The sequence below is a fragment of the Macaca mulatta genome, chromosome 1, assembly GCF_049350105.2.
Source record: "Macaca mulatta isolate MMU2019108-1 chromosome 1, T2T-MMU8v2.0, whole genome shotgun sequence".
In the NCBI taxonomy this organism is placed as follows: domain Eukaryota; kingdom Metazoa; phylum Chordata; class Mammalia; order Primates; family Cercopithecidae; genus Macaca; species Macaca mulatta.
Genome location: NC_133406.1, coordinates 65026575 through 65052364, shown reverse-complemented (window position 1 = coordinate 65052364; position 25790 = coordinate 65026575). Strand labels below are relative to the sequence as shown.

Sequence of the window (25790 nt, the reverse complement as noted above, 5' to 3'; positions counted from 1 at the left end):
TCCCAACCCTACACTTAATAGTAAATTAATATATAGCTGAACAACAGGAAACAAATTAATGTTAACATTCCCCTATAATTTATGAGCACTACTCCCTCCCTGGTAGCATACAAATACATCATTAAAGAAGCTTAACATTTTGAGAGGCAGCAATTCTTTTCCATATCTAACTAATGGATTAAACTAAGGGAATGGAGAAAAGGGTGTCAGTAACAGCATTATACATGATAACAGAGCCCATAGCTTTTGACTCCCAAATGTCTGCTCTAACTGTAAGACCAGAAACTCCCACTGTGACTTACTAGAACCTGTGCAAAATAAACAATGTTTTAGCTCAGAGGAACTAGCTGAGCTATGTCTGTATAAGACAGAGACACAGAGAATCATCCGCTTTGAAGAGAGATTTTTTTTTTCCCAGAATTCTGCACTTTTCAACATCTCTATTTTCTAATTATTTGGCTCTTAGACCACAGTTTGCCTGAAGTTTCCATTTTTTCCCTGTCTTAAAAACTCTTTTTGGTCTCAGTTCCACATGTGGCTCTGTGTGTGTTTGCTATGTGTTACAGTAATTGATATGACACCGTTTTCACATTGCTGGTATGGGAGAATTTTTAAATTTCCTATATAAATATGTAAAGTTAACGTAGAATTTGTGCATGTTATTATAAAATTATTATTGGATTTATTGGGAAGCACACTGACTCTCATAACTTGATCCAAGGATTTTCCTGGGCCAGCATGACAGGTCTTATACTGGGTTTTATGGTCAGTCCCTCAATTGTTATCAGTCTAAACTAGTGGTTTCCAACCCAGTATTACAACTCATTTTGAACATCAAAACCTGAATCCTTGTAAAATAGTAGTTTTACTTTTTGGCGCCCTTTGATTAAAAAATATATAATGACAAAAAGCTAACACAGATTCAGAAATACAGTACTTCTAAATGTATTCTGCTTATTAATCAAAATAGCATTCATATACTTTCATAAGTATTAGTCTATTAATTTGTCCTACAGAAAATGGTTTAACCGAGCATGAAAATTCCTAGACTTCTTAAAATTCCTGCAACCCCTCATTGGAACTCAAGGTTGCCCTCTTCTTTTCTTTTTCTTTCAGTCTTCATTTTCCTCCGAGATATTGCCAGTCTCCTTCATGCAGACTACAAAATCACATTCTCCTTTACTTCTTTCAATTGCACTTTCATCCTCATGAAACTTCTCATGCCCATTCTTCAGTATGTTCTTTTTAATTCAACAAGTTCAGATTTAACAAATTGAGCCCCTATTATGCATCAAGTACTATGCTAGACGCATCTACGCATAATTTCATTTAACCTCACAATAATTCTTCACGGTAACACTTTGAGGATGTTATTATATCACAACTTTAGAGAGGAAGAAATTAATGACTTGGTCAGGTTGCAAAGTTTGTAAGTAAAGGAACCTGAATCCCGAACACTACCTTGGAGGCCTCTAGTATTTCCATGGCACAGAATCTGCTGTTGTATGTCATAGTACTCTTGACACCTATGTGAATCACGTATCAATGTAGTAGCTCTTCTGTACCAATTTCTAGTCTAGGTGCCAGATGAGAGCAATAAGATCAAGTTCCACACATCGAGGTTCTTATAATCTAATAAATATGATGAAGTTGTAGATTTTTAACCCATTTCCCATTTGCCCTGAGAATACTCTTGTCTCTAATCCTTATAACATCTACATTTCTGTTGCATTAGGATTAGAGACAAGTTCTATTTAGAAATAACTTCAGCACTTTGGGAGGCCAAGACGGGAGGATCACGAGATCGAGACCATCCTGGCTAACATGGTCAAACCCCGTCTCTACTAAAAAAATACAAAAAACTAGCCGGGCGAGGTGGTGGGCGCCTGTAGTCCCAGCTACTTGGGAGGCTGAGGCAGGAGAATGGCATAAACCCAGGAGGCGGAGCTTGCAGTGAGCTGAGATCCGGCCACTGCACTCCAGCCTAGGCGACAGAGCGAGATTCTGTCTCAAAAAAAAAAAAAAAAAAAAGAAAGAAATAACTTCAAGAACAGTTTTTATATTTTATTTTCATACTGAAAATCAGTCAGATTTGCTTCAGCCTCAAACAGCATGTTTATGTGAAATTAAATGAGCATAGCAGCAAGATGCAGTGTTTTTTTTTCTAAACAGGAAATGAGTTAAAAAGATGACTGGGCACATATAAAAGCAACCTGTTATTGCGAATGTAATTTATCTAACATTCTAAACAGTCAAGTATAGTTCCCTCTTATTCACATAATAGGGATTTACTATATATAACCAGATTCATAGAATAAAAGCATGCAGAATCAAATTGTAGAGATGCTATAGTTATTTCAAATTCAGCACCTGCTAACATCTTGCCAGGAATATGTGGCCTCTGTGGAAGTCCTTGTAACCAGGCAAACACCACATTGCCATGGCATTGTCTCGTGGAACAAAATAAGGCCCCAGTGTCTTCAGGGAGCTGAGGCCACTTTGGACTTCAGATCAAATTAGAGTCTAAAGAAGTCAACCATAAAGCACACCAGAGGCATATATGCACTTATGTGCCCACAAATAGAAATATGTGGCTTCCATGGTTAGTATTCTACATGTGTCATTTGCTCTTCTGCTAAGGTGTCTATTTTGTCTTTTGAAAGAAGAGTGGAACTCTGAGAGTAAATATTTATCTTGGAAAGCATGTTTGGCTTTTTGTAATAATGGAGGAAACAACTCAAAAGAAATGAAGTAAGTCTAAGAGGTGGAAAGCTGTGGTTTTTCTGGCACGAGGAAAGGCTTAAGTATGGAAGAGTTTCAACTGATCAAGCAGCAGTAATTATGCAGGAACTGGGTGCAGTTTCAACAATGAAAGTACTTATTTGTGAAGATGGAAATCATTATTCAGGCCTGAGAATGTTTGAGCAAACATTCTATTATTTCTGCCCAGCTGGGATTTTCATTTTGAGGTTCTCTTATGTCCCAACACTTCCCAGTCTAGCACAAAGTCCTGAGCTGAGAATCAAGAAACGTGAGTTCTGGTATCAGATCTCACATTAACTAGTAGGCTTACTTTAGGAAAGCCAAAGAATAATAGAATTGCAGCCTTAAAAGAAACTTTAACATTTTCTTAATCCTATCATTTCATTTTATAGCAGCTGTAATGGAGCTGAAACCCATCTGTGCTTTGCTTTTTCCAGTTCATTGAATGCCTTGATCACTTCCCCTGCCTCTATTACAGAATTGTAGTGAGGTCCAAATGAAACAGAAAGTTTGACCGCATGTTCTCACTTTTAAGTGGGAGCTGAACAATGAGAATACATGGACACAGGGAGGGGAATAACACACACTGGTGCTTGGGGGCAGGAGCGGCAATGGGGAGAGAGCATCAGGAAAAAGAGCTAATGCATGCTGGCGTAATACCTAGGGGATGGGTTGATAGGTGCAGCAAACCACCATGGCACACGTTTACCTGTGTAACAAACCTGCACATCCTGCACATGTATCCCGGAACTTAACATAAAAAGAAAGAGGAGGTTTGAGAGTGTCTCACTCTCATAACCTCTTTCTTCACTAAATTGCTTTGCTATTAATGTTAGTCCTATTGTTTCAGGTTTTTTGTTTGTTTTTTAATTGTCTAGGCTTGTTTGTTACACTGCATTTGCATACCTTTTGGTCTCATCTTGATTTTGAAGGCAAGGACCTATACTAAGTTGAAAATAAAGAGCACAAAACATACATCTGTAGAGCATTTGGTAACAACTGAACTTGACTATGTGGTTACTACACACCAAGTACTAGGCTACTGTGTATAACAATCCTTAGAAGTTGGTAGCATTGATCCACCTAAGGAAGCTGAGGGCCAGAGAGGTTGAGGAGCTGCCCAAGAACACACAATTGGGAAGTAGTGGAGTAGGGACCAGACTCATATTTCTCTGGCACCGAAGCCTTTACTTTTCCGTGCAAACACGCTTGATTAAGTTAAAATGATTTTGAAATGTTAGACATAACTATAGTAACTATTGCATTTCCCTGAGGGACCTAGGAGATGAGTGCAGGAAAAATCAGGAGAAAGCAAAGAAAGAGAGAACCTTTTGCGATTATTAAAACCAACTGTGAGAGAACTGGAAAACTACTCTATATCTCATAGTCCCAGGGTACTGCGCAGGAAATTTCATTCAACCTTATCTTCTACTCCTTTCTTTAGCCTAGTTACTGGCCTAAATTATGTTCTCTAGCTTTTTTCTTCATATCCAAATAAGGCATGGATTTGTAAATTACTAAATCCCTTAAATTTTATCACCATTCATGTATCTTCCATTTTATATTCTTCAGATCCTCTTACCTCTTCTGTCCCTCTCTGGTGAGCAGTACCAACGAGCTCAAACAGGAGACTGGCTCTCCAGGCTTGGTTCCATAATGAGTGGAAAGCTACAAGCCATGCCCTCAGGGAGCACTCGAATCCCACTCTCTGTAGTTTCTACACTTTCACTAGGCACTGGCCACCAAGGATACTTGGCATTAAAAACAGTTGTGGTTTTAAATGGCAAATCCTCCAGGAAAAGACTGTGTTTATACTTTTCTCAGCTTTTTCTACTATATTTAGCTCCTTTTTGGTGGTTACTTTTTCAATTGCCCCTTTTTAGAAAAAGTAGAATCCATCTGAACAAAAACTCTAAAGAATATATTCTGAATAGGTGAACTATGAACCCCCTATGCTTTTGATTCATTTAATGCTTATCAGTTGTCTACTATGTGCAAAGCTATGCGTAGTGAACTTGGCACTCACACCAATTCTGATTCCCAAATAGACTGTCAGAGAGCTACAACATCACCTACATCTGGACTTTCCCAAACTTCCCTTTCTCCACTCACTACTTTCTTTTTCTTTTCACCTATGTCCTACACAAATACTGACCACTTTTTAAATCCATTGGACAGAAAAGCAATCAAAGTTTTGTCGTAGAGAGGTCTGAAGATATATGACTTATGCTGGAGTATTTTTCACATAATGATAAAAATATAGCCATATTTATAGGCTATAAATAAATCCTATTGCATTGACTATAGTTTTCCTAAGAGAGCTAATATTTATGCTTTTACAAAATCAACTTAAAAATTAATGGTATAAACATTAAGATACATTTTTGTGTGAATATTTTAAATAATTTTGTTTGGAACTCATCCCTGACCAATTCTCATTTATCCAGCCACAAAAATCTTGACTATTCAGCTTCTTGATGAAAATCAGGATGTTGGATCGGCATGTGGCAAGCCAGCTACCTCCCATGCCCACTACCAAAAAGAAAAACAGTCGGGTGCGGTGGCTCACGCCTGTAATCCCAGCACTTTGGGAGACCGAGGCAGCCGGATCACGAGGTCAACAGATCGAGACCATTCTGGCTAACACGGTGAAACCCTGTCTCTACTAAAAATACAAAAAATTAGCCGGGCGTGGTGGCGGGCGCCTGTAGTCCCAGCTACTGGGGAGGTTGAGGCAGGAAAATGGCGGGAACTCGGGAGGCGGAGCTTGCAGTGAGCCGAGATTGCGCCACTGCACTCCAGCCTGGGTGACAGAGTGAGACTCCGTTTCAAAAAAAAAAAAGAAAAGAAAAGAAAAGAAAAACAAAACATGTTTTAATCTGGGTGTGCTTAGCTGTCTAAAAGTTTGATTTTTGCCCTAAGTCTCTGCTAGTTAGAATTACATCTAAATAGAGGAATCAATTAGTGTCAAAATCACATATTACATACTAATGTGGGCTTCATATTATTGACATTAAGCAAATTTGAAAAATAAAAAGGGAAAAGCTGAGGGAGAAAATCAATCCTAATTGTACCATCAAAAGTAACCACTCAGTATTTCCTGCTGTATTTCCTCCCAACGTTTTTCTCTCATTTTTTTTAACTTAATATTATATTGTGAATATTCTTAAATAAAACCTCTTCTAAAATAGTTGTATAATAGTCTATTTCTAGTTGGTCAGTGATTTATTAACCATTCTTGTTGAATGTTTAAGTTGTTTCCAGTTTTTCACTGCTATAAACAAGGCAGAGATGAACATCCTGTATACATATTTCCTAGTATTTAAATTATTTCATCGGTGGATACTTACCTTACATCATACACAAAAATCAACTCAAAATGAATTGAAGACTTAAATACAAGACCCGAAACTTTAAAAACACTGGGGAAAAAAAAAAGAAAACACTGGGCTAAAACCTTCATGAAATTTGTCTTAGCAATGATTACTTGGACTTGATACCAAAGGAACAGGTAATAAAAGCAAAAATAAACAAGTAGGACTACACCAAATGAAAAAGCTTGTGCACAGCAAAGGAAACAACAAAATGAAAATACAGCCTATGGATGGATTGGAAGAAAATATTTGCAAACTATATATCTGATAAATGGTTAATATCCACAATACATAAGGAACTCCTATAGCTTAATAGCAAAAACACAACCCAATTTAAAAATGGACAAAGGAACTGAATAGACATTTTTCCAAAGAAGACACACAAGTAGCTAACAGGTACATGAAAAGATGCTCTCCATTACTGATCATCAGGGAACCAAAAATCAAAACCACAATGAGATATCACTTTATTCCTACTAGGGTGGCTATTTTTAAAACAAAACCAAAAGATAACAAGTGTTGGCAATGATGTGGAGAAAAGGGATCCCTTGTACACTGTTGGTGGGAATGTAAATTGAAATGGCCACTGTGGAAAACAGTATGGAGGTTTCTTTAAAAATTCAAAGTAGAACTATCGATGAACGAACAAGCTCACATCTGAATATATATCCAAAGGAATTAAAATCAAGATCTTGAAAGGATATCTGCACTGTCACATTCATTTCAGCATTATTCACAAGAGCCAAGACATGAAAGCAACCAAATTGTCCCTCGACTGATCAATGGATAAATAAAATGTGGCATATACAAACAATGTCATATTATTCTGCCTTTAAAAAGAAAGAAATGCTGTCATTTTCATCAACATAGATGAACCTGGAGGACATTATGCTAACTGAAATAAGCCAGATGCAGAAGGACAAATACTGTATGGTACCATTCATATGAGAAATCTAAAATAGTCAAACTCATAGAAGCATATGGTAGAATGGTAATTGCCAAGGGCTAGGGGTCATGGGGAAGTATATTAGTCAAGGGTACAAAGTTTCAGGTACACTGGTTGGTGGAAATGTAAGTACAGGATAAATATACAAGATAAGCCCTAGAGATTTGTGGTACAGCATAGTGCCTATAGTTAATAATACTGTATTGCATACTTAAAAACTTGCTAATAGGGTAGATCTTATGTTAAGTGATCTTATCACACATACAAGTAATAATGATAAAGAGGGTAGAAGGAAACTGTTGCAGATGATATGTTTATGACATTGATTGTGGTGATGACTCCACATGTGTATACTTCTCTCCAAACTCATCAAGTTGTGTATGTTAAATATATACAACTTTTTGTATGTCAATTCATACCTCAATATAATAGTCTAAAAACAACTTAATTAGAATGGAGTCTCAAATACAAAATTATTACAGCCAAGCCTTTTGATACAAATTTTTATATTGCTTTCCAATATAATTATATCAGCTTGCAATCTTGAGAGAAAAAATAAGTCAGTCTTACCACACCCTCAAATTTATATTCAGTTACTCTGTCTGCATAAGAATTTACATCGTTGCCTAAGAATTTATATTTTATCTCACTTCAGGTTCCAGGAACTTAATTCTTGACACAATGTGAGGTACTAATATAAAATGTTTCCAAAAAAACTAGCAAACATTTCCTGAGCACCTACCATGTGTAAAGAACTGTGCCTGGTGTTGTACAAAATATAGTACAGGTATATGAACTGTACTTGTCCTTATACTACTTACTCTTCAGTAGGAGAAGTAAAATTATAGCTGTCTACCAGTGTCCACTTTTTGCTCTTTTGTATTAGTTACACAGCTAATACAAAACAGAAAGTAATAAGAGCCATAGAAGAATTACAAATAGTTTAATGAGAAGGCAGAACAAAGGAAACATTTGATGAGATAAGGAGATCTAATATCAATTGCTTTGGGCCTTATGCTTTTTGTATTAAGAGGAACACAAAATGCTGAAGATAGAGCTTTAGGGCCTTAATATTCCTTTAACGAAGACTCTGGCAGAAGTAGGACTTTCTTTAAAAATTTTGAATTATTATTATTATTATTTTTTGAGATGGAGTCTCACTCTGTCACCCATGCTTGTGTGCAGTGGCATGATCTCAGCTTACTGCAACCTCTGCATCCTGGGTTTTTAAGTGATCCTCCTGCCTAAGCCTCTTGAGTACCTGGGAATACAAGTGTGTACCACTATGCCTGCCTTATTTTTGTATTTTTAGTAGAGATGGAGTTTTGCCATGTTGGCCAGGCTGTGGATTTCTTTAATGCATCGTACACCATGGAACAAAGTCCTGTGATTATGTTCATTACTATTCCCACTAGTATAAATACTTACTATGGTGTTTCAAGTAAAATGGATTAACATATCAATGTTCTGCTTGAATCAAATGCTGTTGACTTGATATGTATTTTATGTTCTTTCCTTTCTCTATATTTAATAGAGATGAAATTGAGTGATCCTGGAGCAAGATGGCCGAATAGGAGCAGCTCCAACCTCCAGCTCCCAGCATGAGCAACACAGAGAACGGGTGATTTCTGCATTTTCAACTGAGGTACCGGGTTCATCTCACTGGGGAGTGCCAGACAATCGGTGCCGGTCAGCTGGTGCAGCCCAACCAGCGAGAGCTGAAGCAGAGCAAGCTATCACCTCACCTGGGAAGCACAAGGGAGAAGGGAATCCCTTTTCCTAGCCAAGGGAAATTGAGACACACAACACCTGGAAAATCGGGTAACTCCCACCCTAATACTGCGCTTTACCAAGGGTCTTAGCAAACAGCACACCAGGAGATTATATCCCACACCTGGACGGGAGGGTCCCATGCCCACGGAGCCTCCCTCATTGCTAGCACAGCAGTCTGAGATCTAACTGCAAGGCAGCAGCAAGGCTGGGGGAGGAGCACTTGCCATTGCTGAGGCTTAAGTAGGTAAACAAAGCCACCTGGAAGCTTGAACTAGGTGGAGCCCAATGCAGCTCAAGGGGGCCTGCCTATCTCTGTAGACTCCATCTCTGGGGATAGGGCATAGCTAAACAAAAAGCAGCAGAAACCTCAGCAGAGGTAAATGACCCTGTCTGACAGCTTTGAAGAGAGCAGTGGATCTCCCAGCACAGAGGTTGAGATCTGAGAATGGACAGACTGCCTGCTCAAGTTGGTCCCTGACCCCTGAGTAGCCTAACTGGGAGACATCCCCCACTAGGTGCAGACCGACAGCTCACACCTAATGTGGCAGGGTACACCCCTGAGACGAAGCTTCCAGAGCAAGAATCAGACAGCAACACTCACTGTTCAGCAATATTCTATCTTCTGCAGCCTCCGCTGCTGATACCCAGGCAAACAGGGTCTGGAGTGGACCTCAAGCAATCTCCAACAGACCTACAGCTGAGGATCCTGACTGTTAGAAGGAAAACTAACAAACAGAAAGGACACCCACACCAAAACCCCATAGTTCATCACCATCATCAAAGACCAGAGGCATATAAAACCACAAAGATGGGGAAAAAGCAGGGCAGAAAAGCTGGAAATTCAAAAAATCAGAGCACATCTCCCCCTCCAAAGGAACACAGCTCATGGCCAGCAACGGATCAAAGCTGGACAGAGAATGACTTTGACGAGTTGAGAGAAGAAGGCTTCAGTCCATCAAACTTCTCAGAGCTAAAGGAGGAACTAAGTAACCAGTGCAAAGAAACTAAAAATCTTGAAAAAATAATGGAAGAATGGATAACTAGAATAATTAATGCAGAGAAGGCCATAAATGAACTGACAGAGATAAAAACCATGACACAAGAAATATGTGACAAATGCACAAGCTTCAGTAACCAACTCGATCAACTGGAAGAAAGAGTATCAATGATTGAAGATCAAATGACTGAAATGAAGTGAGAAGAGAAGTCTAGAGAAAAAAGAGGAAAAAGAAATGAACAAAGCCTCCAAGAAATATGGGATTATGTGAAAAGACCAATTCTACTTCTGACTGGTGTGCCTGAAAGTGAGGGGGAAAATGGAACCAAGTTGGAAAACACTCTTCAGGATATCATCCAGGAGAACTTCCCCAACCTAGTAAGGCAGGCCAACATTCAAATTCAGGAAATACAGAGAACACCACAAAGATACTCCTTGAGAAGAGCAACTCCAAGACACATAATTGTCAGATTCACCAAAGTTGAAATGAAGGAAAAAATGTTAAGGGGAGCCAGAGAAAAAGGTTGGGTTACCCACAAAGGGAAGCCCATCAGACTAACAGCGGATCTCTTGGCAGAAACTCTCCAAGCCAGAAGAGAGTGGGGGCCAATATTCAACATTCCTAAAGAATTTTCAACCCAGAATTTCATATCCAGCCAAACTAAGTTTCACAAGTGAAGGAGAAATAAAATCCTTTACAGACAAGCAAATGCTGAGAGATTTTGTCACCACCAGGCCTGCCCTACAAGAGACCATGTAGGAAGCACTAAACATAGAAAGGAACAACCGGTACCAGCCATTGCAAAAACATGCCAAAATGTAAAGACCATCGATGCTAGGAAAAAACTGCATCAACTAACAAGCAAAATAACCAGCTAATATCACAATGACAGGATCAAGTTCATACATAACAATATTAACCTTAAATGTAAATGGACTAAATGGTCCAATTAAAAGGCACACACTGGCAAATTGGATAAAGAGTCAAGACCCATCAGTTTGCTGTATTCAGGAAACCCATCTCATGTGCAGAGACACACATAGGCTCAAAATAAAGGGTGGAGGAAGATCTACCAAGCAAATGGAGAACGAAGAAAAGCAGGGGTTGCAATCCTAGTCTCTGATAAAACAGACTTTAAACCATCAAAGATCAAAAGAGACAAAGAAGGCCATTACATAATGGTAAAGGGATCAATTCAACAAGAAGAGCTAACTATCCTAAATATATATGCACCCAATACAGGAGCACCCAGATTCATAAAGCAAGTCCTTAGAGACTTACAAAGAGACTTAGATTCCCATACAATAATAATGGGATAATGTTTACCAGAATCTCTGGGACACATTTAAAGCAGTGTATAGAGGGAAATTTATAGCACTAAATGTCCACAAGAGAAAGCTGGAAAGATCTAAAATTGACACCCTAACATCACAATTAAAAGAACTAGAGAAGCAAGAGCAAACACATTCAAAAGCTAGCAGAAGGCAAGAAGTAACTAAGATCAGAGCAGAACTGAGGGAGATACAGCCACAAAAAACCCTCCAAAAAATCAATGAATCCAGGAGCTGGTTTTTTGAAAAGATCGACAAAATTGATAGACCGCTAGCAAGACTAATAAAGAAGAAAAGAGAGAATAATCAAATAGATGCAATAAAAAATGATAAAGGGGACATCACCACTGACCCCACAGAAACACAAAATACCATCAGAGAATACTCTAAACACCTCTATGCAAATAAACTAGAAAACCTAGAAGAAATGGATAATTTCCTGGACACTTACGCTCTCCCAAGACTAAACCAGGAAGAAGCTGAATCCCTGAATAGAACAATAGCAGGCTCTGAAATTGAGGCAATAATTAATGCCCTACCAACTAAAAAAAGTCCAGGACCAGACGGATTCACAGCCGAATTCTACCAGAGGTACAAGGAGGAGCTGGTACCATTCCTTCTGTAACTATTCCAATCAATGGAAAAAGAGAGAATCCTCCCTAACTCATTTTATGAGGCCAACATCATCCTGATACCAAAACCTGGCAGAGGCACAACAAAAAAGGAGAATTTTAGACCAATATCCCTGATGAACATCAACGCAAAAATCCTCAATAAAATACTGGCAAACTGAATCCAGTAGCACATCAAAAAGCTTATCCACCATGATCAAGTGGGCTTCATCCCTGGGATGCAAGGCTGGTTCAACATATGCAAATCAATAAACGTAATCCAGCATATAAACAGAATCGAAGACAAAAACTACATGATTATCTCAACAGATGCAGAAAAGGCCTTTCACAAAATTCAACAGCCCTTCATGCTAAAAACTCTCAATAAATTCGGTATTGATGGAATGTATCTCAAAATAATAAGAGCTATTTATGACAAACCCACAGCCAATATCATACTGAATGGGAAAAAACTGGAAGCATTCCCTTTGAAAACTGGCACAAGACAGGGATACCCTCTCTCACCACTCCTGTTCAACATAGTGTTGGAAGTTCTGGCTAGGGCAATCAGGCAAGAGAAAGAAATAAAGGGTGTTCAGTTAGGAAAAGAAGAAGTCAAATTGTCCCTGTTTGCAGATGACATGAATGTATATTTAGAAAACCCCATCATCTCAGCCCTAAGTCTCCTTAAGCTGATAAGCAACTTCAGCAGAGTCTCAGGATACAAAATCAATGTGCAAAAATCACAAGCATTCTTATACACCAGTAACAGACAAACAGAGAGCCAAATCATGAATGAACTTTCATTCACAATTGCTTCAAATAGAATAAAATACCTAGGAATCCACCTTACAAGGGATGTAAAGGACCTCTTCAAGGAGAACTACAAACCACTGCTCAGTGAAATAAAAGAGGACACAAACAAATGGAAGAACATACCATGCTCATGGATAGGAAGAATCAATATCGTGAAAATGGCCATACTGCCCAAGGTAATTTATAGATTCAATGCATCCCCATCAAACTACCAATGACTTTCTTCACAAAATTGGAAAAAACTGCTTTAAAGTTCATATGGAACCAAAAAAGAGCCCGCATTGCCAAGACAATCCTAAGTCAAAAGAACAAAGCTGGAGGCATCATGTTACCTGACTTCAAACTATACTACAGGGCTACAGTAACCAAAACAGCATGGTACTGGTACCAAAACAGAGATATAGACCAATGGAACAGAACAGAGTCCTCAGAAATAATACCACACATCTACAGCCATCTGATCTTTGACAAACCTGAGAAAAACAAGAAATGGGGAAAGGATTCCCTATTTAATAAATGGTACTGGGAAAACTAGCTAGCCATAAGCAGAAAGCTGAAGCTGGATCCTTTCCTTACTCCTTATACGAAAATTAATTCAAGATGGATTAGAGACTTAAATGTTAGACCTAATACCATAAAAACCCTAGAAGAAAACCTAAGTAATACCATTCAGGACATAGGCATGGGTAAGGACTTTATGTCTAAAACACCAAAAGCAATGGCAACAAAAGCCAAAATTGACAAATGGGATCTAATTAAACTAAAGAGCTTCTGCACAGCAAAAGAAACTACCATTAGAGTGAACAGGCAACCTACAGAATGGGAGAAAATTTTTGCAATCTACTCATCTGACAAAGGGCTAATATCCAGAACCTACAAAGAGCTCACACAAATTTTTAAGAAGAAAACAAACAACCCCATCAAAAAGTGGGCAAAGGATATGAACAGACATTTCTCAAAAGAAGACATTCATACAGCCAACAGACACATGAATAAATGCTCATCATCACTGGCCATCAGAGAAATGCAAATCAAAACCACAATGAGATACAATCTCACACCAGTTAGAATGGCAATCATTAAAAAGTCAGGAAACAACAGGTGCTGGAGAGGATGTGGAGATATAGGAACACTTTTACACTGTTGGTGGGATTGTAAACTAGTTCAACCATTATGGAAAACAGTATGGCGATTCCTCAAGGATCTAGAACTAGAAATACCATTAGACCCAGCCATCGCATTACTGGGGATATACCCAAAGGACTATAAATCATGCTGCTATAAAGACACATGCACATGTATGTTTATTGTGGCACTATTCACAATAGCAAAGACTTGGAATCAACCCAAATGTCCATCAGTGACAGACTGGATAAAGAAAATGTGGCAAATATACACCATGGAATACTATGCAGCCATAAAAAAGGATGAGTTTGTGTCCTTTGTAGGGACATGGATGAAGCTGGAAACCATCATTCTCAGCAAACTATCACAAGAACAGAAAACCAAACACCACATGGACTCACTCATAGGTGGGAATTGAACAATGCGATCACTTGGACATGGGAAGGGGAACATCACACACCGGGGCCTATTATGGGGAGAGGGGAGGGGGGAGGATGGCATTCGGAATTATAACTGATGTAAATGAGAAGTTGATGGGTGCTGACGAGTTGATGGGTGCAGCACACCAACATGGCACATGTACACCTATGTAACAAACCTGCACATTGTGCACATGTACCCTAGAACTTAAAGTATATATATATAAAAAAGAGATGAAATTGATCCTTGAGGTGGAGTCAAACAAAGGTAAAGGCTGAGACCTTGGCCTACTAGGATCTCAGCTCTGTGTACATCTAAATGGAACAAAAAATAAATGAAAGATTTTCTGTTTTTATCTTAGTGACATTCACTGGTGTATTGGTCTGTTTTCATGCTGCTGATAAAGACATACCCTAGACTGGGCAATTTACAAAAGAGGTTTAATGGACTTACAGTTCCACATGGCTGGGGAGGCCTCACAATCATGACAGAAGGTGAAAGGCATGTCTCACATGGCAGCAGACAAGAGAAGAAAGCTTGTGCAGGGAAACGCCCCATTTTAAAACCATCAGATCTCATGAGACTTATCATTATCCCAAGAACAGCACAGGAAAGACCTGCCCCCATGATTCAATTACCCCCCACTGGGTCCCTCTCACAACACATCTGAATTCAAGATGAGATTTGGGTGGGGTCATAGCCAGACCATATCATTCCACCCTGGCCCCTCCCAAATCTCATGTTCTCACATTTCAAAACCAATCATGCCTTCCCAACAGTCCCCCAGTGTCTTAACTCATTTCAGCATTAGCTCAAAAGTCCACAGTTCAGTCTCATCTGAGACAAGGCAAGTCCCTTCCACCTATGAGCTTGTAAAATCAAAAGCAAGCTAGTTGCTTCTTAGATATAATGGGGGTACAACAGGCATTGGGTAAATGCAGCCATTCCAAATGGGAGAAACTGGCCAAAACAAAGGGGCTACAGGCCCCACACAAGTCTGAAATCCAGTGGGGCATTCAAATCTCAAAGCTCCAAAATGATCTCCTTTGACTCCATGTCCGTCATCCAGGTCATGCTGATGCAAGAGGTGGGTTCCCATGGTCTTGGACAGCTCTGCCTCTGTGGCTTTGCAGGGTACGACCTCCCTCCTGGCTGCTTTCATGGGCTGGTATTGAGTGTCTGTAGCTTTTCCAGGCACACAATGCAAGCTGTCAGTGGATCTACCATTCTGGGGTCTGGAGGACTGTGGCCCTCTTCTCACAGCTCCATAGGTGGTGCTCCAGTAGGGACTCTGTGTGGGGGCTCTGACCCCACATTTCCCTTTGACACTGCCCTAGCAGAGGTTCTCCATGAAAGTCCCACCCCTGCAGCAAACTTCTGCCTGGATATCCAGGCACTTCCATACATCCTCTGAAATCTAGGTGGAGGTTCCCAAACCCCAATTCTTGGCTTCTATGCACTGGCAGGCTCAGCACCACATGGAAGCTGCCAAGTCTTGAGGCTTGCACACTCTGAAGCCATGGCCTGAGCTCTGTGTTGGCCCCTTTCAGCCATGGCTGGAGTGGCTGAGACATAGTGCGTCAAGTCCCTAGGGTGCATACAGCACAGGGACCCTGGGCCCAGCCCACGAAACCACTTTTTCCTCCTAGACCACCAGGCCTGTAATGGAATGGGCTACCTGACATGGCTTGGAGACATTTTCCCCATTTCTTGGGGATTAACATTCAGCTCCTCATTACTTATGCAAATTTCTGCAGCCTGCTTAGATATCTCCTTAGAAATGGGATTTTCTTTTCTATCACATTGTCAGGCTGCAAATTTTCCAAACTTTTATGCTGTTTCCCTTTTAAAACTGAATGCCTTTAGCAGTACCCAACTCGCCTCTTGAATGCTTTGCTGCTTAGAAATTTCTGCTGCCAGATACCCTAAATCATCTCTCTCAAGTTCAAAGTTCCACAAATCTCTAGTGCAGAGGCAAAATGCCACCAGTCTCTTTGCTAAAACATAACAAGAGTCACCTTTGCTCCAGTTCCCAACAAGTTCCTTATTTCTGTCTGAGACCACCTTAGCCTGGACTTTATTGTCCACATCGCTATCAGCATCTGGAGCAGGCAAAATCATTCAACAAGTGTCTAGGAAGTTCTAAACTTTCCCACATTTTTCTGTCTTCTTCTAAGCCCTCCAAACTATTCCAACCTCTGCCTATTACCCAGTTCCAAAGTTGCTTCCACATTTTTGAGTATCTACAGCAGCACCCCACTCTACCAGTACCAATTTACTGTATTAGTCTGTTTTCACACTGCTGATAAAGACATACCCGAGACTGGGCAATTTACAAGAGAAAGAGGTTTAATGGACTTACAGTTCCATGTGGCTGGGGAGGCCTCACAATCATGACAGAAGGTGAAAGGGACATCTCACATAGCAGCAGACAAGAGAAGAAAGCTTGTGCAAGGAAACTCCCCTTTATAAAACCATGAGATCTCATGAGACGTATTCACCATCCTGAGAACAGCATGGTAAAGACCTGCCCCATGATTCAATTACCTCCTACTGGGTCCCTCCCACAATACATGGGAATTCAAGATGAGATTTGGGTGGGGACACAGCCAAGCCATATCAACTGGTGCCTCTTTTTTACTTCCAGTGATCTAGAGATGTTAACTATGCTAGTTGCTAACCACATGTAGCTATTTAAACTTATTTTAAAATTAAGAAAAATTAAACAAAATTTAAAATATAGTTTCTCAGTTGCTCTGGCCATGTTTCAGTTTCTTAATGACTCATGTGGCTAGTGACTACTATGTAGCACAGAGCACATATATGACATTCCATCATTGCAGAGTTCTACCGCACAGTGCTGATCCAGTGTCAGGGATTACCTAAGCTCAAGAAAATTGTGAGATAGTTACATAGGCTCAAGAAATTGATTGTGCAGTTGACCAGGATTTAGGAAGGTTGTAATTATATGTTAAGACACAATTTTCTAGGTACGAGAGCAGTGAAGTGACTCTCCTTCTTTCTAGGGTATACTCTTTGAACATCAACTATTTACAGAACATCTTCTATAAAAAATGATCTAGAATAAAGGCAAAGAAAAGGGAAATCTTGAACATCAATGTGTAAATCTGTGAAGGTGTTTTAGTTATAGATAGCATAATCATATGTCCCAATTTACCTGTGTGCTCTCAGTTTGCACCAGTTTTCTTTGCATAATTATTAAGAGTCCTCTTTTTCATTCTCAAAGTGTTCTAGATGGATAATAAATTATATGGTCACGGTACTTATGGTCTCATTTCCTCCTTCCTCATTGAAGCTATGTAGATAAGCAAAACAAAAGCCTTCTAAATGCTGATTTACATGTAATAACCAGCTTTGCTTAAGTCACATTCAGGGGTATGTGCTCACAGACTGAAATTGTTCCCCACATGTAGCGAGCCAACTTACTGTAGCAGAGCTCCAGCCAACATATTTGGACTTCTGCTTTTCTCTTTCTTAAGGATGAACTATCAGAGGCAACACTGTTTTACTACAGCATAGAAATATATGAATGACTTAGGGAGAAATAAACTACATCAAATGCTTGCATGTATGTATTTCCTGCATTAACAGGTTTTCATGACTTAATGAGGAAAGAGGGTGTTGACCTTGAAAGAAACACAGAAACAAATATTTAGAGGAAAAACAACTGATCTGGAAGACAAAATATGTGAGCTTCTTGCTAGTTTAGCCATCATGTGAACTTGGATTTCCCCTTTTTATGTCTTGTCCTTCTACACTTCAGTTTTCTAGAGGGAAAGGTGTGATACACATTTAAAGCATTCTTCACTTGAGCTCATTAGAACTTCTGAATTTTCAGCTCCTTAAATGTACCAGTTCCTGGCCTTTGCATATGCATTGTTTTTCATTCTTCAGGACTTAGTATGAGTATCATCAGTTCTTCATGGATGTCTTCTCTGATCCCCTGAATTAGGTCAAGTGACCCCATGATGTTTATACCTTCTCATCAAAGCACTGAGCTTTGGTTTCCTATTTGCTTGTCCAAATTCTCCACAAGATTTTAAGTTCGGTGAGAATAAAAGCCATGTCTACTTAATTCACTTTATATGCCCAGTCCTACAGAATCCACATAGTTGATTCTCAGTTTTATTAATAAATGAATAAGCAAGCCTGTGTGCAAGCCTTTGTATCCAAGAATATGGAGTCAAGTACAGCCTGATTCTTATCCTGACAGAGCACACAAAGTAAGGCCGAACTAGAATGTCTGTAATACGAGACAAAGTAAGTTTCACCAAAGAGGTACAAAAGATGCTGTAGGAATTTAAGGATAAATGATAGCACATCAGAGATAAGAAAAGGCTTCTGAAGAGATGGAGCATTTGAAATCAGCCTTAAAGAAAAGCTAGAACTTCAATAGGCAGAGATTGCTACTGTGCAGTTAACATTCAATTTATTGTCAACCTACTATGTATAGGAATTGTTTTAGGCACTAAGTTAGTAGTAAGAAGACAAGACATGGTTGCTGCCTTAGTACAGTCAGTGATCTAACTGGGAAACATACAGATGTACAAAAATCTATGGTATAAGACAACATATATTTTCTGCTAAAGTTGACAGTGTAACCAGTGTGCTTTTGGAGCTCAAAGGAGGAAGGGTGGAGGGCGGAAACAGACAGGAGGTATCAGTTTTGACTAGGTTGTCTTTTCCACTAGGGTGGAGAACATTAGAGTAAAGCTCTGCAGTTGCGGATTTTAATGAACCTCTTGGAACTTGCCTTTGTTTCTCTTGTTGCTTGGCAACTCTCAGTCTGGCTCCTGAGATGGTCACCACTGGGAACAACTTTTTTAAAGGTTAAACTTTAAATCTCCCATTTACACATAGACCACACGTGTAAAAATTGTCTCCATTCAATTGCCTATTTGGGCAATGACCTTGGCCATGGGAAGAGCATGTCACCCAAATTTTACCTTACCTTTATGTTTGCTGTACTCTCATGGGGGTAATCACTGGACTCTTAACTCCAGTAACTCCCAGGGATATTTTGAGCTGGCTTCTTCCAAAGGGAGCTATGACCGGTTAGAATGTGCTTCGAGTGAGACCTATTTATTTCCCTTTTCTCTCTTGGACCCTCACTTTGGGAATTACAAGCTGCACTTCTTTGCAGAGTCCCCGTGGTACACATGCTAAATAGATTCCCTACCCCAACTGGCTGCCTCAGCCCTTGGAATCCTCAGACGTTGCTCAGCAGCAGCCTGAGGGGAAGATTTAAGGGCCAGCGAAGCAGTTTTTGTCTTTGATTAACCCGAGGCTAATGCATGGATTCAAACTCTTACCACTGGCTCAGATGCACCATATGTGTGTGTGAGTGTCCAGGGAAGATTGGTGTATCAATTTCAAATGCAACTGCCCACATCACAACTTTGAGCTTTCTTTGACTCATTAGCATGATCACATTTCGTTAATAATCTCTGATAGAGATCACTGAAAGGTATCATGCCGATATTAACTAGCAGCTTCTAAAAATCTTTAGAATACTTCAAGGCCCACAAACTGTTCATTTTTTTATAGAATATTTCCCCAAAATATTCCTGGAAAAAATGGGAAATTCATTAGTGAACTTATTTTTTCTCGAGAGAAGAGGGCTTTAAGGAGAAGGAACATTGTTAAATTATCTGTTGATCTAGAAGTACAGAATGGCATAATATGATGGTATCATCTCTAAATGCCCAAATCCATCTAGTCCATATCAGGGGGATTAATGCAATTTGCAAATGCCAGGCAGCCACCATTTTTCTTTGCTATCAGCAGTAAATGACTTTGGAATCTCTCCCCATTCTACAACAAAGCATCTGCTTTGCAGATAAATTTTGTTACAAAGTCTAGAAGCATTATTAGTTTAGAGCAGGAAGGAAGCTATACACACCAATGGCACTAAAACATTCATTTTCTCATTAATTTAAGCATAGCTGATGCAACATTGAAATATAAATTATTTCAGAACAGAAATAGCATCCTCCTTTCATTTGTAGAATCCCTGAATGTGACCAGCCCACCTAAAGACAATTATACTGAGCAAGTCTTTTTAAATGTGTGAACCAGATGAAAATCTGCAGGAAAAACATCTTTTCTGTTAAACAAAAGTCTGTGACTTTTATGGTGACTTCATGGGGAAGGGTTGGTTTTCATTTGCAATCCTTTAAAACAGATACACTAAAATCCAAAAGAGGATAAGTAAGGAGAAATGAGCATTCTGTAGGAGGGAATCCGAAGAGAGACACACAACCATGTTATGTCTATGCAAATACTTTACAGAGCTATGTTTTAGACTTTGCATTCTTACTGCCAGAAATGGAAAGCTGAGAATGTGATGACTATTGATTCTAGGCCACAAAGAAATTGCTGACCAAGTGCCACATCTTTTCATTTCAGTGATGCAGTTAATATTTTCTCATAACAGGAAACAACTTACTGCCTGAGAAATCCCTTACTGCAAATACTTAAAGTGGGAAGCTCTGGAGAGGGCATATTCTGGCCATAGGGATCTCATGGTGGCTTCATCATTGCTAAACCTGATGAGTTCCTGACAAACTCCTCTCTCTGGGGCTTGCCAACAATGTTGCAGGAAAGAAATAGGATTTGCTAGTGAAGGGGGAAAGAGGGACACAAGAGCTACCTGCTGCTTCAGGAAAAGTGCTTATAAAGTGTACTATGCAGGATGTGTATTACACACATGTGAACAACTCAAACCTCTAGAAAGCTTCCTTACTGGAACTAGAGAGAAAGCCACACAGGAAGATGAAAGGCAGGTGCGCAGCTAAGAACTAAGATACCACTGAGACCGTTACCTTCCCCATAGCACTCATTGTTCTATGAGTACGAGATAATTCATGGGCATTCCCTCTGCAGGACAAGTCCTTGTTTTGCTTTTTTCATTTTTATTTCATTCTCTACATCCTTAGAATTTCCATTCCTTGCGCCCACCATATTTTGAAATCTCTTGGAGTTGATGCATTCCTTTTTCTGCAAATTTCTCTTCAACATCCAGAGAGCATGCCTTTTGCAGGCTCAACTCTGCCCAGTTTCACATGGAAACAGGCTCCTGTGAAGAATAAAAAGAAGTATTTGATCTTAATTCCCTACTATGGAAAGAGGCTGCTGGGTATCCTAAAATGCCTTTGGCTTGGCTCTTAGCGTAATTGGATGAAACTGAAATGGAAAAGCTTCAGCTGTATATAATGATACTCCCAGAGTCACAAAGGCAGACTTTTGCTTTGTTCTGGATCCCCTACAGAAGACAACAACCTTTTCTCCTGAGGTTTGAGTATCAACAGGGTTCAGCAAACGTAATATAATCATGTCAGTGACAGCTAACCTTTTTTCAGTAATCTCATTGACCCACAGGCCTGCCATGTTGATTTTTTTCTATCCTTAGTTGGACTAATAGGGGTCTTGAAAAATTATTCAAAATTCTTAGGCAAACTCAAGGGAAAGAAGAAATTATTAAGTGTAAAGTTTAAGGGTAAAGTCTTACCTCCTCTACAAATCCTTCTAGCCATGGAAGGAAATTCATGGTCTTTCTTGACCCCAAATTCCTATACATTGCACTGGCATTCAAACCAAATACTCTCTGCTTCCACTTAGTTATTCTGATATTGATATCTCATCTCCTCAAATGGATATGAATTGTGAGAGGGTGGAGGCCTTGTTTTAGCCTTCCCTTTATGTTCTAGTGACATCTGCTTCAATAAGCCCATATTACACTCTCATTAAATACTTGCTTAATTAATGAAAAATTCTTCCTCTCTTCTCTTCTGGTAGTCCCATCAGACGAAATTGATTCCCTCAACATTGTAGACTCTACAGCCCAACTAGCAAACTGTTTTTGGGATTCTGGCTATTAATCTTCACAAGACTGACTTCAGTAAAAATCAAACAGGCATTGTTTGGGGAAAAGCAGGCCACGGAAGAAAGAGGGCGAAACTTATTTTCCAACTGCAGTGACATTGAAAGCTAAGTAAAACACGTAATATGCTAGTTATACAAATTTTGCTAAAAGTTGGGGTTAAAAGCTTGTTAAATAGGCCGGGCGCGGTGGCTCAAGCCTGTAATCCCAGCACTTTGGGAGGCCGAGGCGGGCGGATCACGAGGTCAGGAGATCGAGACCATCCTGGCTGACACGGTGAAACCTCGTCTCTACTAAAAAATACAAAAAACTAGCCGGGCGAGGTGGCGGGCGCCTGTAGTCCCAGCTACTGGGGAGGCTGAGGCAGGAGAATGGCGTGAACCCGGGAGGCGGAGCTTGCAGTGAGCTGAGATCCGGCCACTGCACTCCAGCCTGGGTGGCAGAGCGAGACTCTGTCTCAAAAAAAAAAAAAAAAAAAAAAAAAAAAAAAAAAAAAAAAAAAAAAGCTTGTTAAATAATATTCCTGTGTCATTCTGATTTCAACCTTAAAGGCCATTCCCATTTGCAAAATGAAAAGAAATTTGGTCACAAAAACCAATTATGGCCAATTCTAGGCATATTGGATATAGCTAATGTTTGTCCTAAATGTACTCACACAGTCACTCTTCTATTCCCACTAACAATTCCATTGCTTTCTCCAACATAAATTGTTCAGTTCTTTTTTATTATTCTTGACTCTTAAAAAAAATCTGCTACAAGCAAATGCAGCTTGATAACTTTTCCTTTGTTAGGAAAAAGTCTTTAAAAATATGCAGAAAATGAGGAATGATGAACACAAGTACATTGTTAATGACAAGATTCAAGCATTAGCCCAGTCCAGATGGAAGTAACACATCTGTTTTAAAAGCAAATACTGACTATCATGAGGCCAACTCCAAATGTAATAAATGTTTCTTGCAGAAATGAGAGGGTAATTACTGCTGCTCCAATCCCTTAGGGTTGCTTTATTTTAAAAGAGAGGTCATCTCACCCAGCTGTCTGGTGAGCTAATATCCTGCAGTGAAAACAGCTAAAGGTCAGCACTGAATCTTAGTCCTGAGACTTGATGATGCTTTCACTTTAAAGGTCTGGGTTTACTTGGAAAGTGAAAACCAAATTCCTCAGTAAAAGGAAACGCGGCACGACTGTGCTTCTATTTTGTAAGAGAATCTTCAAATGGAACCCAGCAGCTAGCCTCCCAGATCCACATTCTGCTTCAGGCTCTCACATTTCAATTGTTTCTGTCACTCATACCTACCCCTAGTTGAACACTGTGCCCTTCAATTTTGGCCAAAGTGTGAGCACAAAGTCATTTCCTTGTTTCCCCCTTAGCACAATTAAGAACTTTCACAAAGGTTTTCTTTCTTTTTTTTATACCAAGTAAAACAAACCGACAAACAAATAAAAGGAACACAAAACATATAAATGTATGAAAACTCTCTGGCATATAAACTCTCATTTTCTGATTTTGTATATGGTGGTGTGCACCCAGGGCTTATAGACATTGTCCTATTTTATGCTCTATCTGAGTGGTTTTACTTAACCCTAAAGGGCTGGGACAAATTTACAGCCTTGTACCTGTGTTCTTACTTCCAAAGTTCTGGCTCAGCTTCCTACGGAGGGGACCATCTGAACATCCTAAAACTCCTTCTAGACATCCTGGCTACATTGTGGTGAAGATCAAGAGAGACTGGTTTCCACAAGAATCGGGCCTTCCTCTTCTCCTCCCCACGAGCAGGGCTTCCTTCAGTGTTCTGGCACATAAATACATATTTTAGCCAAATGACTGATGCCATAAATGGCCCCAATCTTTAGGTGAAATTTCCTCAATCCCACACACCAGAAGATGCCTTCATCCTGTAGAGGTTCAATAATATAAAATACCATAAATGATTAATAAACATAACATTCCTGTGTCCAGACGGTGAGAGTGAGTGAGGAGATGGGGGCTGTTCAAGACCTGTACCTTGCCCTGTAAAAATCAGGATGAGCCATCCTCTCCCACAAATTAACACTGAGAACTACATAGTTTTTCCTTTCCCAGTAGCTCATCAGTGGGTTTACGTCATTGGAGTGCTTATTGAAGCAAAGAGGCTTGATGACTTTTTTACCACTATAATTTTTATATAAAATGACTATTACTGACTTATTTGTATAAAATTTTAGCCACTAAAATCCCTATTCTTATGAGATCAACCAAGGCTACACAGAACCCTGGATTTATATGTTAAGGTTGGATGAGACTTCGCAAGGAGAAGACCTGTGGAGTCAGGAGAAACTGGGCTTGCAATGCACAAGCTCAAATTACCAAAATAGAGCATTTGATATTTTGGTCATGATTGAGGGCAGGCATATTTGTCATTCTAACTTCATTCATTCTAACTGCGTGGTGAATATTGGAACACTAATGAGAAGGAAAAGAACTTGTTGAATTGTGGTAAGAATTTCCCCTCTTTTAAAAATTGTAATGACTGGGCTGAAAAGAAAGGTGTTACTTCTCATGTTTGGTCTCTAAAGCCTGAGAAAAGCAGGATGTGGTCTTATGACCCATGGACTCCACAGACTTCATAAACATGGATTCAAAGTAGTTTCTCCTCATTGGAAAAGGAAACAGTTCTAGAATGCATTTATTGCCTAGCTGTTGAATATCTATTAAAACTTGGGAGTGTCTAATTGCAATAAACCAAGGCTACATGACTCAACTCCTCATTTCCATGCTGCTCAGGGCAAACTCCCTTAAGTTACAGAAATTGCCCTAGCTGCTTCTTCCCTGCCTTCCTGCTGAATTTTGTTCCCAGTCTGCTCCTTAAGCCTTCAGTTTCCTTCATGTCTGCTATCTACTCCTACTACCTGAAAAAACAAAACTGGAAACAGACCAATCAAAACCATCACCCTTGCTTTCTCTTCAAAATAATCTGAGTGACTCTAACCCTGCCCTGTCCATGCCTACACCTGGCCTCGTTGGACAGGTTTGCCTTTGCTCTTATCTTACAGACAAAACAGAAACCCAGCTATCTTGATGCTTCTTGCCTCACTGCCTTTCCTGCGAAATCTCCACCTTCCACACCCACGTGTTTTATGGTGGAAGAGAAATTTATATTGCTGTACCTTTCCACCCATCAACCTATTTTTATTCAAAATATTTCTAACCCTTGATCCCTACATTTACTTATTTCCAGAATGTAAATTCGTGATCCTCGTGACTTTTACTGAGGGCAGGCATATTTGTCATTATAAATTCAGTCATTCTAACTGCATGACAAATATTAGAAAACTAATGAGTAGGAAAAAGAACCTGTTGAATTATGGTAAGAACTTCCTACTCTTTTAAAAATAGTGATAACTGGGCTGAAAAGAAAGGTGTTATTTTTCATGTTTGGTCTCTGAAGCCTGAGGAAAGCAGGATATGGTCATATGACTTACTGACTCCACAGACTTCATCAGCATGGACTCAAAGTAGAATCCATGGGATGGAATGGGAGAGCATTCAAAATGCCAAGACTATTTGTATCCACTGTGTTGACCTCTTTGACAGCTTTTTGTCCCAATTCCCATTTCTCAGCTCACCAATCTTCATCTGCTCTGCACTTCCCACCAGCATGTCCACCTCACCCTGCTCATCTCAGAGCCCCAGCACTCTGTCCCCACATCTCCCTATTGAACCATCCCCTTGCTTCTTTCTTTGTTTATT

The 25790-nt window shown here is 39.7% G+C and overlaps 1 long non-coding RNA gene across 1 annotated transcript; it reads right to left on the bottom strand.

The window, feature by feature from the left end:
- Nucleotides 1-21072: 21072 nt before the first annotated feature.
- Nucleotides 21073-23929, bottom strand: LOC144337631 (uncharacterized). The gene is made up of 2 exons (XR_013411006.1): nucleotides 23678-23929; nucleotides 21073-21256 (listed from the first exon to the last, which is right to left on the bottom strand). It is a non-coding gene; the product is annotated as an uncharacterized LOC144337631 (long non-coding RNA).
- Nucleotides 23930-25790: the final 1861 nt, after the last annotated feature.